This window comes from Malus sylvestris, chromosome 5 (assembly GCF_916048215.2).
Source record: "Malus sylvestris chromosome 5, drMalSylv7.2, whole genome shotgun sequence".
Classification (NCBI taxonomy): domain Eukaryota; kingdom Viridiplantae; phylum Streptophyta; class Magnoliopsida; order Rosales; family Rosaceae; genus Malus; species Malus sylvestris.
Genome location: NC_062264.1, coordinates 20,102,866 through 20,116,731, shown reverse-complemented (window position 1 = coordinate 20,116,731; position 13,866 = coordinate 20,102,866). Strand labels below are relative to the sequence as shown.

The 13,866-nt window shown below is 41.2% G+C and overlaps 1 long non-coding RNA gene across 1 annotated transcript; it reads right to left on the bottom strand.

The window, feature by feature from the left end:
- Nucleotides 1-7,507: 7,507 nt before the first annotated feature.
- LOC126621679 (uncharacterized) lies at nt 7,508-12,064 on the bottom strand. The gene is made up of 2 exons (XR_007623131.1): nt 11,919-12,064; nt 7,508-7,745 (listed from the first exon to the last, which is right to left on the bottom strand). It is a non-coding gene; the product is annotated as an uncharacterized LOC126621679 (long non-coding RNA).
- Between the last annotated feature and the right edge of the window lie 1,802 nt (nt 12,065-13,866).

Here is a 13,866-nt window from a genome sequence, read left to right as displayed (position 1 = left end):
TTTAGTACGTTAAGAGAAAATAGGATTGAGAATAATATAAACGTACCAATATACAATGTGTACAAAATAAAACGTACCAAAATAAAAATAATGTACCAATATTAACAATATGTATCAAATCAAATGTACCAAAATTGTTAATAAACGTACCAATTAATGATTTTTTTTAAAAAAATTCAAACGTACCCGCATATACTATATACGTAATGTATTGTACCTAATAATAATTCGTCAACAACTATTGACACACTTCGACTCGGAATGTCCACTAGGATTCCGAATCAAGCTGTGCTGGCCGACACCTGGAAGGTGACGAAGCCATAAAGTGTAGTGATGTGGAAAATGTGAATACATTTAAAACTAAAAGTGTATAAATACAAGAGTGCGCTGTGAGCGGGAATGAACCCATTTCACACATGATGTCAAAGCATAAGTAAAGTACAATAAGATAGAATAAGGATTATACCCTCAAAGATAGTCACCTATACTGAGATTTGCCAAGAATCCTCATCGATAAGATAGTTCAGTTGCTAAAACCTGGAGGGGTGAAAAACAAGGGTAAGTGGGTCTGAAAATAAAGTTTTATAAAAACCTTTTTGAAAACATTGTAACCCTTCGCCTTAAAACAAGTATAGTTTCCATAAAATCATACTACATATAAGTATGAAATCAAATGCATGCCAACAGTAAATCTAGAAGTATGCCACAGCACGGTATGTCATCAGCAATATGAATATAATCATAAGCTCAACAATATGTACTAGCATGCAAGTCGGAGTCACCTAATGTGACCTGTACAACTGCACCTATGGCTCATCAATCTATGCTAACACACGAGTCGGAGTCACCTAATATGACCTGTACGATATGCTAGGTGTAATAATATATGCTCTAGTGCTACGATCACTTGAAGGCTAGCGTTATGTGTGGGTCACCTATGAGTCATAGTCACCTAATGCAACCTGTACGACAGGCTAACACCTAACTTTGATCCAAGGCGAGCGTGCGATGTGGGAGGTGAACGATCATGTGAAGGCTGGCCCTGGCTCAAGGAAAGAACACTAAATCCGGGGTGCAGCAATGATGAGCACTACATAAATATATGCATGCCATAATGATAAGCACTAACACCTAGAGTCTGCGCTATAACTCCCTAGCACGAATATAGAGGCATCTCGAACGATCGACCCTTAGAATAATGATCAAATCACGTCTCTGAATTCTTATCAATAGAACACGTAACTTACATAAAACACATCCCTAAGGACGTTCTACAATGATTTGAAACCCATTAACAAAAAATTAACCGTCGGTCAAAGGTCGACGGTAGGGTCCACAACCCTATGTAACTCGATCCGGAAGATCCGCAACTCAGATTTCCAATTTGTAACTTCCAAAGATCCATATTATTCTTCTAGAACATCGTACTAAAGTTTCACTACGATCCAACGGTTGGATCTCTACCAATTGCAAATTGAAGTGGCAATCAACATTTTATTTTAAGAACTTACAAATCCAATTCGACAAGATCCATACGTCAGATTCCTAATCCATGAGTTTCTAATATCCTCAAGTATTACATACTATAATGTACTAAAGTTTGGTGGCGATCCAACGGTCGGATCAACAATTCATATAAGGATCAAGTGGCGGTATCTATCAAAACTATGTTCAAACGGTGAGATTTCATCAATCGGACTTCACATATAGAATTGGGGTATCAAATTTAGCCTAGGAAGGTTAGGGGGTACCTCAAACCACGCGCCGCCGCACATCGCTGTTGGTCACCCCGACTTGCCGAAAAAATCAACTATTTTTAAAAACTCTCAAATTTGACAAAAATGAAGATCTCAATGAGTAGAGCAAGTTTTATACCTATGACCAAGTTCAATTTGGCTGGGACAAGCTCCAATTTAGCTCACACCCGCTGGAAACCCTAGAATAGGTGAGCTTCGATTTTTCCTCCTCGGTGTTCCGTCGCCCCTATAACTGATTAGGCTTTGTTCCACGGCTCTAGGTAAGTTTTTTGATGGTGAGGATCGACGGTAACACCTTGGCGGATCGACGCCATGGAAGTCCCGACGCCACCGATGCTATTCTACAAGAAATAAGAGCCAATCCTCGTCTATAATGGGTGGAAATGGAAGATGAGAGGTCGGGAACAAGTTTCCAAGTGAAAGCTCGATGAATTTTGCCTGAAAATCGCCGAATGAGTGCTGGAATTAAACTGCAGTCGTCGGGTCGTGGATCCGAAACGGGTCAAAGAGAAAGAGGTTTCTAATCCCCTATTTACTCATTGGTCCTCTCTTTCTTCCTCCCGATTGGTCCTTGCCTTTCCTTTCTCTTCCCCATTTGCTGAGCCCTCATCCTCCTTCTCATTTCTCCTTCTCATTTCTCCTTCTTTTTCCCAATTAGGCAGCATGCCCCTTCTTTTCTCTTTTTTTTTTCTTTTTTTTTCTCTCATATGTCCCTCTCCCTTAACTAATATTAAATAATAACATAATAACAAAATAATATTAAAATAATAATACAATAATTATGAGAAAATAATAAATTGTAACCTTTATAAAAGTACTTTTTAGATTTGTAGTATGGTAAAACCTCCATCGTAGTTTTGATTTCAATTTTGTTTGCGTCTACGCGTTTGCACCGCTGAGTACTTCAAGAATACACTAAAATAATATTTTGTACGTCTCACTATACATTGGTCAACGAAAGTCAATAATCTTGCCTCTAGGGCATTTTCATCAATGAAATCCTGTTCTTGGATTTCACTATTGTAATCTACGTATTTCGTATTCACGGGATTTTATAGTATTTTTGCGAATTTAAATTAATTTTAAATTTTGGTTACTTAATTACAAAGTTTGATTTTTTTAAAATAATTATTAAATCCGTAAGCCTTCGGGGGTCACCTGTTAATGTTTTTTTATTGGGCCCGACCCTACGAGCACATAGGCGAGGAGAACATAACTCGTGGGTTCCGATGGTGTTCCAGTAAAATTGGCTGATTCCGAAGGTCCTAACCATCACCACCACCAAATGGTTCCCCTCAACCCCACGAACAAAGGCCAAGTCGTGGTGGAGGCGTCAGAGCTCGCATGGAAGTCGAATTGAAGCACACCCAAAACTAGGGTTCCGACCGCTCGTGGGAAAAATCAAGCGTTTCTCGGCCGGATTGGACTTCGGCCCAGGTATGCAAATTACTCCCCTCACTGAGAAATACTTGCCTCTAAAATTTGGTAATTTTTTGAAATAATTGAACTTTCCAGCGAGATGGGGCGGCGCATATGGCGGCGCGTGGGCCGAGAATCCATTGACGAAATCTCGTTGTATGACTATAGTTTCGATAGTGATTGCCACTTGGACATTAAATGAATCGACAATCCGACCATTGGATTGTCACCAAACCTTAATACGTTATAGTACGTAATATTTGATGAGACTAGGAACTTACGGATCGGGAATCCTACGTACGGATCTTCCCGAATAGGATTTGTAAGTTTGTAAAATAAAACATTGACCGCCTCTTGAATTCGTGATTGGTGAAGATCCGACTGTTGGATCGTAATGAAATTTTAGTATGTTGTTTTAGAAGCATAATGTGGATCTTAGGAAGTTACAAATCCAAAATCTGATGTGCGGATCTTCCAGATTGAATTACGTAGAGTTATGGATCCTACCGTTGACCGAGAGTTGACTTTTGGTCCACATGTCTCGAACCATTCTAAATAATAAAATTAGTACTATGGAAGGCTAAGTGAAGTCTAGTGGGCCTATATTGGTTAAAGTGTGACTTGAATATATGTGATATGGTTATTACCTTAATTTCTTATATTAATATCATTTATGAATATGAATTGGTCTTATAAATATGATTTCTATTGAAATGTGATTTTCATATATTTAGCCATAGACTTATGTTTATTAAACATGATTTGGCTTGTGTATTGATGATGATTGTGATATATGTGTGTTTAATTATCTTTTTAGTAATGTGAATGGTAAGTCTGATAAATGTTGTGACAATGTGATCCTACAATCTTATTAGAAGCATTATGTAGAACTTATATGTTTGTGAGACATATAAGTTGGTGGCCATGAGAAGTTGATGGTGTAGGTGACTACGTTGTAAATCATAAGGATCAAGGTATGTGTAGATTGTGTGCTGAATTGATTGCACTAGGTAGTAGTGGTACTTAAATGGTCATGCTTGGTATATCCGCGATGGGGGACCATACGCATTCTAGGAGTGATCATGCTTGGTATATCCGCGATGGGTGATCATTACCTGGAGCTATAGAATACAGTCCTGCTTGGTATATCCGTGATGGATGACTGTTAGGGGTGATCATGTTTGGTATATCCGCAATGGGTGATCACTGCCTATGTTATTAGACTATACATATAGTTCTGATTGGTATACTCGCGACGGGGGACCATATGTATTCAGGGGTGATCATGCTTGGTATATCTGCGATTGGTGATCACTGCCTGCACAATGAGATTTTGCCTATGGTTCTGCTTGGTATATCCGCGATGGGGGACCATACGCAATCTAGGGGTGATGAGGATTTGTTGAGCAAAAATTGTACATAATATGTAAACCAATAATTCACTCGACACAATTTCACCCTCATTCATTTTTTTAAGAGGGTTTTATTAAATTGAGTTCGACCCATTCTAGGTTACGCGCCTATTAATTACAACATTTCTTTTGGGAAAGGAATACCCTTTGATTCTAATTTGAATAAATCATAATTTGACGATTTAGGTGTTTATTTGATTTTGCAACTGCACCTAGGTCGAGCCCTAGATTGCCTACGTACCCTTGTTGAGGGATCAAGTCACTCGTAGGTCATGATGTATTTGTTGGGGTTTGATGCCTTGTGTAGTTTTTGCTCGTGTGGGTGAGGACTTTGAGCCATTGGAGCTTTTGATGCCTTATGCAGTTTTAGCTCGTACGGGCGAGGACTTTAAGCCGTTGGAGTGTTTGATGCCTTATGCATTTTGTTTTAGCTTGTGTGGGCGAGGACTTTAAGCCGTTGGAGCGTTTGATGCCTTGTGTAGTTTTAGCTCATGCGGGCAAGGACTTCAAGCCATTGGAGTAGAATACAGCTTTGTGCCATTTAGTATTTAATGTGGCTTCGTGTCATTTGAAACTTGTTGCGGCCTTGTGCCATTTAACATGGCTTTGTGCCATTTGACCACTTCAAGAATTTAATGGGAGCTTGATCCATTTGTTTGGATGTAGCACGAATTCACTAATTTGAGGTAGTAAGTCCATCGAGCTTTGTGCTTCGAAATGGTTTGCGTCTACGATATTTAAAGTGATCGACGTCGTCTCTTTATCCATTTGTATTTGTACTCGACAACATGTTAGCTTGGATTTTTCTTGTCATCATGCTTCTTGTTTTATGCACAACATTTTGATGAAAAGGGATCATGTTCGTAGTGCCCATGTAATTGGCACATCAAGTTTGTTTTCTTCTTTTGCTGTACCTTTTTCCCTTCTCCATTCTTTGTTTGGGATCCATCAGACTTTTGAGAAGTCCAATTAAGAATTAAATATAACCACTTGTTTCTTTTTTGAAGCAAAGTCTTTGAAATGACTTATTTTCTTCCTTTTGGTTTCCACGTAAGCATCAATTCCCAATTAATTTAGGAATATTGCAGGCTTCTCGTTTCTTCTCCTTGTAAACTTGGATTTCTAAGTCCAAGCAGGCCTTCATGTGGCGTCAGGAAAAGCAAGCCATATTTAGCTTTATAAAAGCATCTAGAGCACTTTTCTTCCTTTAGAGTTTTTAAACTCATCGTATATATTTTTCCTTCTTTGTGAAGAGAAACACACTTGAAGTTGGAATAAAAGCAATTGCCTATCTTGCTTTCTTCTTCACATATCTCAAGCGTGAGACTTCTTCGATTTTTCAGAAGCAGAGCTCTTAAATGACTTAGGTTACTTGGGTTTTGATACGACACATTTGTCTTTGAGAGATAGGAGTCGGTGGTGTTGAGGTTTGGTTGCTACAGTGCAGTGATCACTTAGACTTAGCTGGAACTTTAAGGGTGGTTTAGACCACCCGCAAGAAATTCTTGGAGTTGACAACAGTGGCAAGGAGCGGATCACTTAGACTTGGTTGGAACTTCAAGGGTGGTTTAAACCACCCACAAGAAATTCATGGAGTTGACGGCAGCAGCGAGGAGTAGATCACTCATACTTGGTTGAAACTTCAGGGGTGGTTTAGACCACCCACAAGAAATTCATGGAGTTGAAGGCAGTGACAAGGATAGTTCTGTTTTCAGAACTTCTCTCGATTGTTTGTTGTTGCTTGCTGCCCTTTGTTGTTTCTTTTTTCTTTCTTTTTCTTTATGTTTCTCCTTGCTTTCTTGCTTTGTTTTTCTTTGTCGTCTGTGTTTCTTTATTGTCTTCTTTGTGTCCTGTTCTTCTTCCTTTTTTGTTCCTCTGTGCTCTGATCTCTCTCTTCCTCTTTTTTGTCGATCTCCTCCCCCTTGTTGCAAATTTTGCCTTCCACTCATTTCGTGTATTGCTCTCACTAGCTTGCCCTCTCTCTGCCTGCATATTTTGTTAGGCTAAAAACTTATCTCTTTCATTTTTTCTACATGATTTCTTTTTTCCACCATAGGCCTTTCCTTTAGCAAAGTTTGTAATTGAGCATAGATTGAGGCAAGAGACACGGGTTTCGGACAACCAATTCGGGTTCATGCCAGGGCGCTCAACCATGGAGGCAATCTATCTCTTACGAAGATTGATGGAAAGATATAGAGATGGGAAAAAGGATTTACACATGGTCTTTATAGATTTGGAGAAAGCGTATGATAGGGTCCCAAGAGACATTCTTTGGAGGATTTTAGAGAAGAAAGGAGTACGAGTAGCATATATCCAAGCTATAAAGGATATGTATGAAGGAGCAAAGACTGCCGTAAGAACTCATGAAGGACAAACTAAAAGCTTTCCCATAACTGTAGGATTACATCAAGGCTCATCCTTAAGTCCTTACCTTTTTGCGTTGGTAATGGATGAGTTAACAGGACATATTCAAGATGATATTCCTTGGTGTATGCTTTTCGCAGACGATATAGTGTTGATAGATGAAACTCAGGAAGGGGTAAATGCAAAGCTTAACCTTTGGAGAGAAGAGTTGGAATCTAAAGGTCTTCGCCTAAGCCGATCAAAGACAGAATATATGGAGTGCAAGTTCAGTGCAAATGGAGGTCAAAACGAGTTAAGGGTGAGGATCGGAGATCACGAAATACCAAAGAGCGACCGTTTTCGTTGCCTAGGATCTATCTTGCAAAAGAACGGAGAATTAGATGGAGATCTCAACCATAGAATACAAGCTGGATGGATGAAGTGGAAGAGTGCATCCGGCGTGTTGTGTTGTGTGACCGCCGTATGCCACTGAAGCTCAAGGGAAAATTTTATAGGACGGTAATAAGGCCGGCGATGCTGTATGGCATAGAATGTTGGGCAGTGAAGCATCAACACGTACACAAAATGGGTGTAGCGGAGATGAGGATGCTTCGTTGGATGTGTGGGCACACGAGAAAAGATAAGATTAGGAATGAGGATATCCGGGGTAAAGTAGGAGTAGCCGAAATTGAAGGAAAGATGAGAGAAAATCGGTTACGGTGGTTTGGACATGTGCAAAGAAGGCCTACTGACGCTCCGATTAGAAGATGCGACTATGGGACAGAGGTTCAGGGCCGAAGGGGTAGAGGAAGACCTAGGAAAACTTTGGAAGAGACTCTAAGAAAAGACTTAGAGTACTTGGATCTAACGAAGGACATGACACAGGACCGAGCACAATGGCGTTCTAAGATTCATATAGCCGATCCCACTCAGTGACTTGGATTTTCCAAGTCTCCAACCGAGAAGTTTTCCTCACTCAGGAAATTAAGGGAATACTACCTCAACCTACATGCTCCACTCACAAAGCTTCAACAAAAGAAAATTCAAAGAACTCAGCGAAGAAGGCTTTGGTGTATTTAAAACAATACGTTGAAATGAAGGAAAGCTTATTTATTGATATCCCCGATAAGCTACAAATATGTACATATACATAAGTCAAAATAAACAAACAAGAGAGAGCCTTCACAAAGGTTGCTTAGGAGAAGTCTCAGCAGTCAGTAGAGCCCCAGAAAGAGAAGGCACCGGAGGGGGATCATTCGGAGCCTCAGTACTGGACAGAACCCTAGAAGGAGGAGGCATCAGAGGTTGATCATTTGGAGCTTCATTACGCGGTACAGCCCCAGAAGACGAAGGCAATAAATGCCTTTGGAATAAACCCACAAATCTCTGATGATCAAGTAAAACCTGACCATCAGATTCCTTCATCTGGTCAAGCTTCCTCTTCATGTTTGTAGCATAGTCATGTGCGAGCCAGTGCAACTGTTTATTCTCATGCTTGAGCCCTCTAATCTCCTGTTTGAGACTCATCACTTCAGCCGCTAATGATTCAACTTGGCGGGTTCGAGCAAATAGGCGTTGGGCCATATTAGACACAGAACCTGCACACTGAACACTGAGAGCCAGAGAATCCGTAATAGCTAACTCATCAGACCGTTTGGAAAGTAGTCTGTTATCTTTGGGAGTGAGAAGGTTTCTGGCCACCACCGCAGCGGTCATATCATTCTTCATCACAGAATCCCCAACGGTAAGAGGACCAGTAGGGGAGACGAATGATGGACGCCATATGTTGTCAGGAGAAGGCGGCGCTGCCTCTTCAACAAGGTTCAAGTCAAAACGACGGTCGGAGGGGCCAGACATTTTCAAAGGTGTTGAAGAGAGAAGAGGTCGGACAAATCAAGATCTTAGAAGTGCAAGAATGGAGCTTCTACTGGTGGAGATTCAAGTATGCTTTGGAACTTAATGCCAGCCCCTATAAAAATCTGCACTCGACGGAGCTTCAGAAATCGAAGAGGTGCCTGCTCAGAAATCGAAGAGGCGTTTGCTTTCTCAAAAGCTGGGCTGCGCAAAGACCACGAAGGCCGATCTCAGAAATCGAAGAGGCGCTTGCTTTCTCAAAAGCTGGGCTGCTCAGAGACCACGAGGGCCAATCTCAAAAATCGAAGAGGCACCTACTTTTCCAGCCTTGTCAGCACCTGTCACACGCACACTCAGCTTTGCGGAAATTATGGGCATTCGGTCGAAGACTTCTGGTGAAGTAGAAAGCACATGAGTCTTACTGTTCAATCACCCACTTCCCACACGCAACAGTAGCTCATGGGTACCACAGATAACTTTGCCACAATTCTCTGCCAAAGTTGAACACGTGAAGCTTGCAGCTCCTACTACATCGCTCTGACCAAGAAGGGTAAAAGAATAGCAAAGAAACAACACTAACAAAGTTTAGACACATAAATTTTGAAGGTTTAGCTACCATATTATTACCCACAAGGGTAAAGGAACAGTACCACTGCTGGATAATTGGAAAGTCCCTGTGTGTCAACCTCTGTGCTTCGTGGCAAGGTAGACTAGCAAACATGCCTAACCTTTAATCACATTCGAGAAAACACTCCCAACAAGATTGCTTGCTCCAAAATCGAAGAGGCACCGTCCTCCGAATCTCGAGAGCCAGACTCCCAACATGACTACTTTCTCAAAAATCGAAGAGGGTAAAGGAACAGTACCATTGCTTGATAATTGGAAAGTCCCTGTGTGTCAACCCCTGTGCTTCGTGGCAAGGTAGACTAGCAAACATGCCCAACCTTTACTCACATTCGAGAAAACACTCCCAACAAGATTGCTTGCTCCAAAATCGAAGAGGCACCGCCCTCCGAATCTCGAGAGCCAGACTCCCAACATGATTACTTTCTAAAAAAATCGAAGAGACACCGCTCTCTGAATCTCGAGAGCCAGACCCCCAGCATGATTGCTTTCTCAAAAATCGAAGAGGCATCGTTCTCCGAATCTCGAGAGCCAGATCCCCGATAGGATTGCTTGTTCGAAAACCGAAGAGGCAACACTTTCCCAACTTCAAGAGCCGGATCTCCTTGGATAAAGCTGTCTGTAATCTTCACACGCAACATCAGCTTTCCAGATACCACAAACCACTTTTTCAAAGTGCTCTGACAGCGTTAAAACATGTGAAGCTGACAGCTCCCACTACCGTGCTATGACCAAGTAGGGTAAAGGAATAGCATTACTACTTCTTGTTAAGGAGACTCCTATATATGTCGACCTCCATCCCCAACGGACAGGCAGACCTACAAAAATGCTCAACCCTTCCTCATATCTGAGAGGGCACTCCCAACGAAGCCTTTCGAAATATTCAGCTTTCTTTCCCCCCAATAATACCTTTGCAAACAAGCTATACTAGAGCAAGAATATCTCATATCATCAGGGTTAAAAGCAAGAGTATCCCATATCATGCTTTTTCCCTGTCTTTTCCTTTGACCTTGTTCTTACCTGCAAGACAAGGAGAAAGAGAGCAATCAGTCAGTACTTGGAATCAAGCTTTCAGCCAGGAACTGACTGCCTGAAACCCTTTACATGATTACTTACCTGACATTGCTCTCGAGTACTCATCTTCAACATCTTATGCTTCCAGGGAAGATACCGCATCTGCCTGAGGAACAGATAGGGCAAGGGAGAAGGATACAAGGAAGCATGTGGAGACAAGCGTAACAGCACACATGCCGATACATCCATTACTCTGTCAAAGCAAAAGTATCCCATATCAGCAGGGTCGAACGTACTCTAGATTTGATGGACTTGTTTTGACCCTCAAATTCTTCAGTCGGCCTTATACTCTGGAGGAAACCAGAAAACCCTCCAGCTCAGTTCAAGAATAAGCCTGTGGAAAGTTACTTCTTCAAAAGCAAAAGTATCCCATATCATCTCTTCTCATTTTCTTCTCTTTATCCTTTATGCTGCCTGCAAGATAGGGAGACTGTGAACAATCAGCCGGAGCTATGATTGCTTACCTTGTCTGTCACCTCTTTCAGCAGATCCCCTAACTCGGCGACTTGGGGGACTCCTACTACATGGTTTGTATCGCGCTTGACCAAGCCTGAAACTACAAGTAAGCTTCAAGTGAAATTGATACATTACCTTGTGCATCTCCACCAGTTAAAGATACCACCCCTGGATGGAGGAAGAGTACTTCCAGAGAAGATGCCCCATCTACCTATGAGACAGATAAGGCACGTCAAGACGATACCACACTCCGATACTTAGAAGTTTCGTGATTACGAGATCATTCTCCCACAATATTTCCTAATGTCATTTGTACTAAATCATTCACTTGTACTCACTAAATGAGAGCTTGAACCTATGTGCTTGTGTAAACCCTTCACAATTAATGAGAACTCCTCTATTCCGTGGACGTAGCCAATCTGGGTGAACCACGTACATCTTGTGTTCGCTTTCCTATCTCTATCTATTTATATACTTATCCATACTAATGACCGGAGCAATCTAGCGAAGATCACAAAAAGCGACCGTTTTCGCTACCTAAGATCTATCGTGCAAGAGAACGGAGAATTAGATGGAGATCTCAACCATAGAATACAAGCTGGATGGATGAAGTGTAAGAGTGCATCCGGCGTGTTGTGTGACCGTCATAGGTCACTGAAGCTCAAGGGAAAATTTTATAGGACGGCAATAAGGCCAGCGATGTTGTATGGTACAGAATGTTGGGCGGTGAAGCATCAACACGTACAAAAAATGGGTGTGGCGGAGATGAGGATGCTTCGTGGGATGTGTGGGCACACGAGAAAGGATAAGATTGGGAATGAGGATATCCGAGGTAAAGTAGGAGTAGCCGAAATTGAAGGAAAGATGAGAGAAAATCGGTTCCGGTGATTTGGACATGTGCAAAGAAGGCCTACTGACGCTCCGGTTCGAAGATGTCACTACTGGACAGAGGTTCAGGGCCGAAGGGGTAGAGGAAGACCTAGGAAAACTTTGGAAGAAACTCTAAGAAAAGACTTAGAGTACTTGGATCTAACGGAGGACATGACACAAAACCGAGCGCAATGGCGTTCTAGGATTCATATAGCCAACCCCACTTAGTGGGAAAAGGCTTTGTTGTTGTTGTTGTTGTATAGCTACACCACTTTCAAACATAGCTGCTATGCCTTTAACGGCATACCTTCGAGCAGTGTCTTTGCATAGCTATTGTCTTGCGTTGTAGCAATCACCAAGTCACAAATGGCTGCTGTCTTTTCCTTCTTGTCGTGCTCTTGGACTACGAAAGGGCCGATGCCTTCAGCTTTGGGCACAGCAACGTCATGGAATTCCTGGACTCCACGAAGCATAGCCATGTTGCGACGGGAAGTGTGGAGGGATCATTTAGATTTGATTGGAACTTCACGGGATGGTTTAGACCACCTCGAAGAAATTCATGGGACTAATGACAGCAACAAGGAGCTAGGTTGTGGTGGAGATGGAGGACGGCAGGAGTTGGGGGATTCCCTAACCGTAGGTAGTTGATTTTGAAATTTCCAGAGCTCCACTTTCTTCCTTGCTTAGAGGAATGGAAGAGGTTGAAAAGCAAAATGCTTCTTTTCTTTCTACAAAACAGAGAGAAAACCAACCCAAAAAAGAGATTAAAAAGAATGAAATGACTTATACTTTCAAATGCTTTGTAGCTTTTCCTGCTCTTTGTTCTTGCGTGTAGCACTTGATCTCTTCTTCTTTTTTCTTTGTTTCTGTTTTGCCTTTGCTCTCTTGCTTTGCCTGTCATCCTCTCCCATCTTCACTGTGCTTTTTTGTCCCTCTCCTCCTTTCAATTTGCTTTGGCTTAATGCCTTTTATAGGCGAATGGTGGAAACGGAAGTTGTGGTTAGTGGGTGAATGCTACCACGTTCTCTGCATAATGGAATATCCGTATAAAGCCACCCACGTCTCCAGTTGTGAAGGGGTTTTATTATCCCACTTTATATATATATATATATATATATATATATATATTTAGGGATAAAAATCAACAACCTCTATATATATATATATATATATATTTAGGGATAAAAATCAACAACCTCCATACTGTTTTCACCCCTAAAAAATAGGCACTTACAATCCCCACATATCTCCACGTCTACTCCACTTCTTTTATATATTTTTTTTCTTTGTGAAAATATACGGTTCAACATGATTAGTTGTACTTGATACATTTGATAGGCGATCTTATTTTAGTTTGGTTCCATGGAGTGGTCTGGAACCCGATATTGATGGATTTCGTTGAGTGATCCAAAATCGCATCATTTGACTTGTTGGTTTCTTGGATTCGATGTCAGCTTTAGAGATGTAGGCTTTAGCCGAATTGTGTCGCTCTAGCAGCATTTCGGTGTTTTGTATGTATTATTGATTTTTATGATTGTGAAGTGATGTTGGTTATGATGGTTATCATTATGATTAGACACGTTGATCAATATGGCTAGAGATTATTATTGTGTTTCGTTGAATGTTCCTTGAGTTGCTGCATGCCTGATTTGTGGTATGATGTCGAGACCTAGTGAATTATGTGATGATTGTTCGAATGTAAAGAAGATGAACTACGAATGGCTTGATCCTTATTGAGGGTACGTAGGCAGTCTAACGAGGAGGTTAGATGCAGCCATAAAGTATACAAAAATTACTACGAGATTTGAATCTTGAGTTGTGCTTGGCCCATATTCCAGAGGCGGGGTATGTTAGAGATACGTGTATTTGGTGATGCCACGTGTTAATCCTGGATGTTTGTCGGGATCAAGGCGTGACAATCCACATTTTTAAAATTTATAAAAATTGTAGAATTAGGGAAGGGTTGTCACAACTATACTTAAAAAAAATAGCAAAAAATATATAATTTCACAAAAAATTACACGAAGCTTGTATGTTAATCACCAACTACTAGGGGT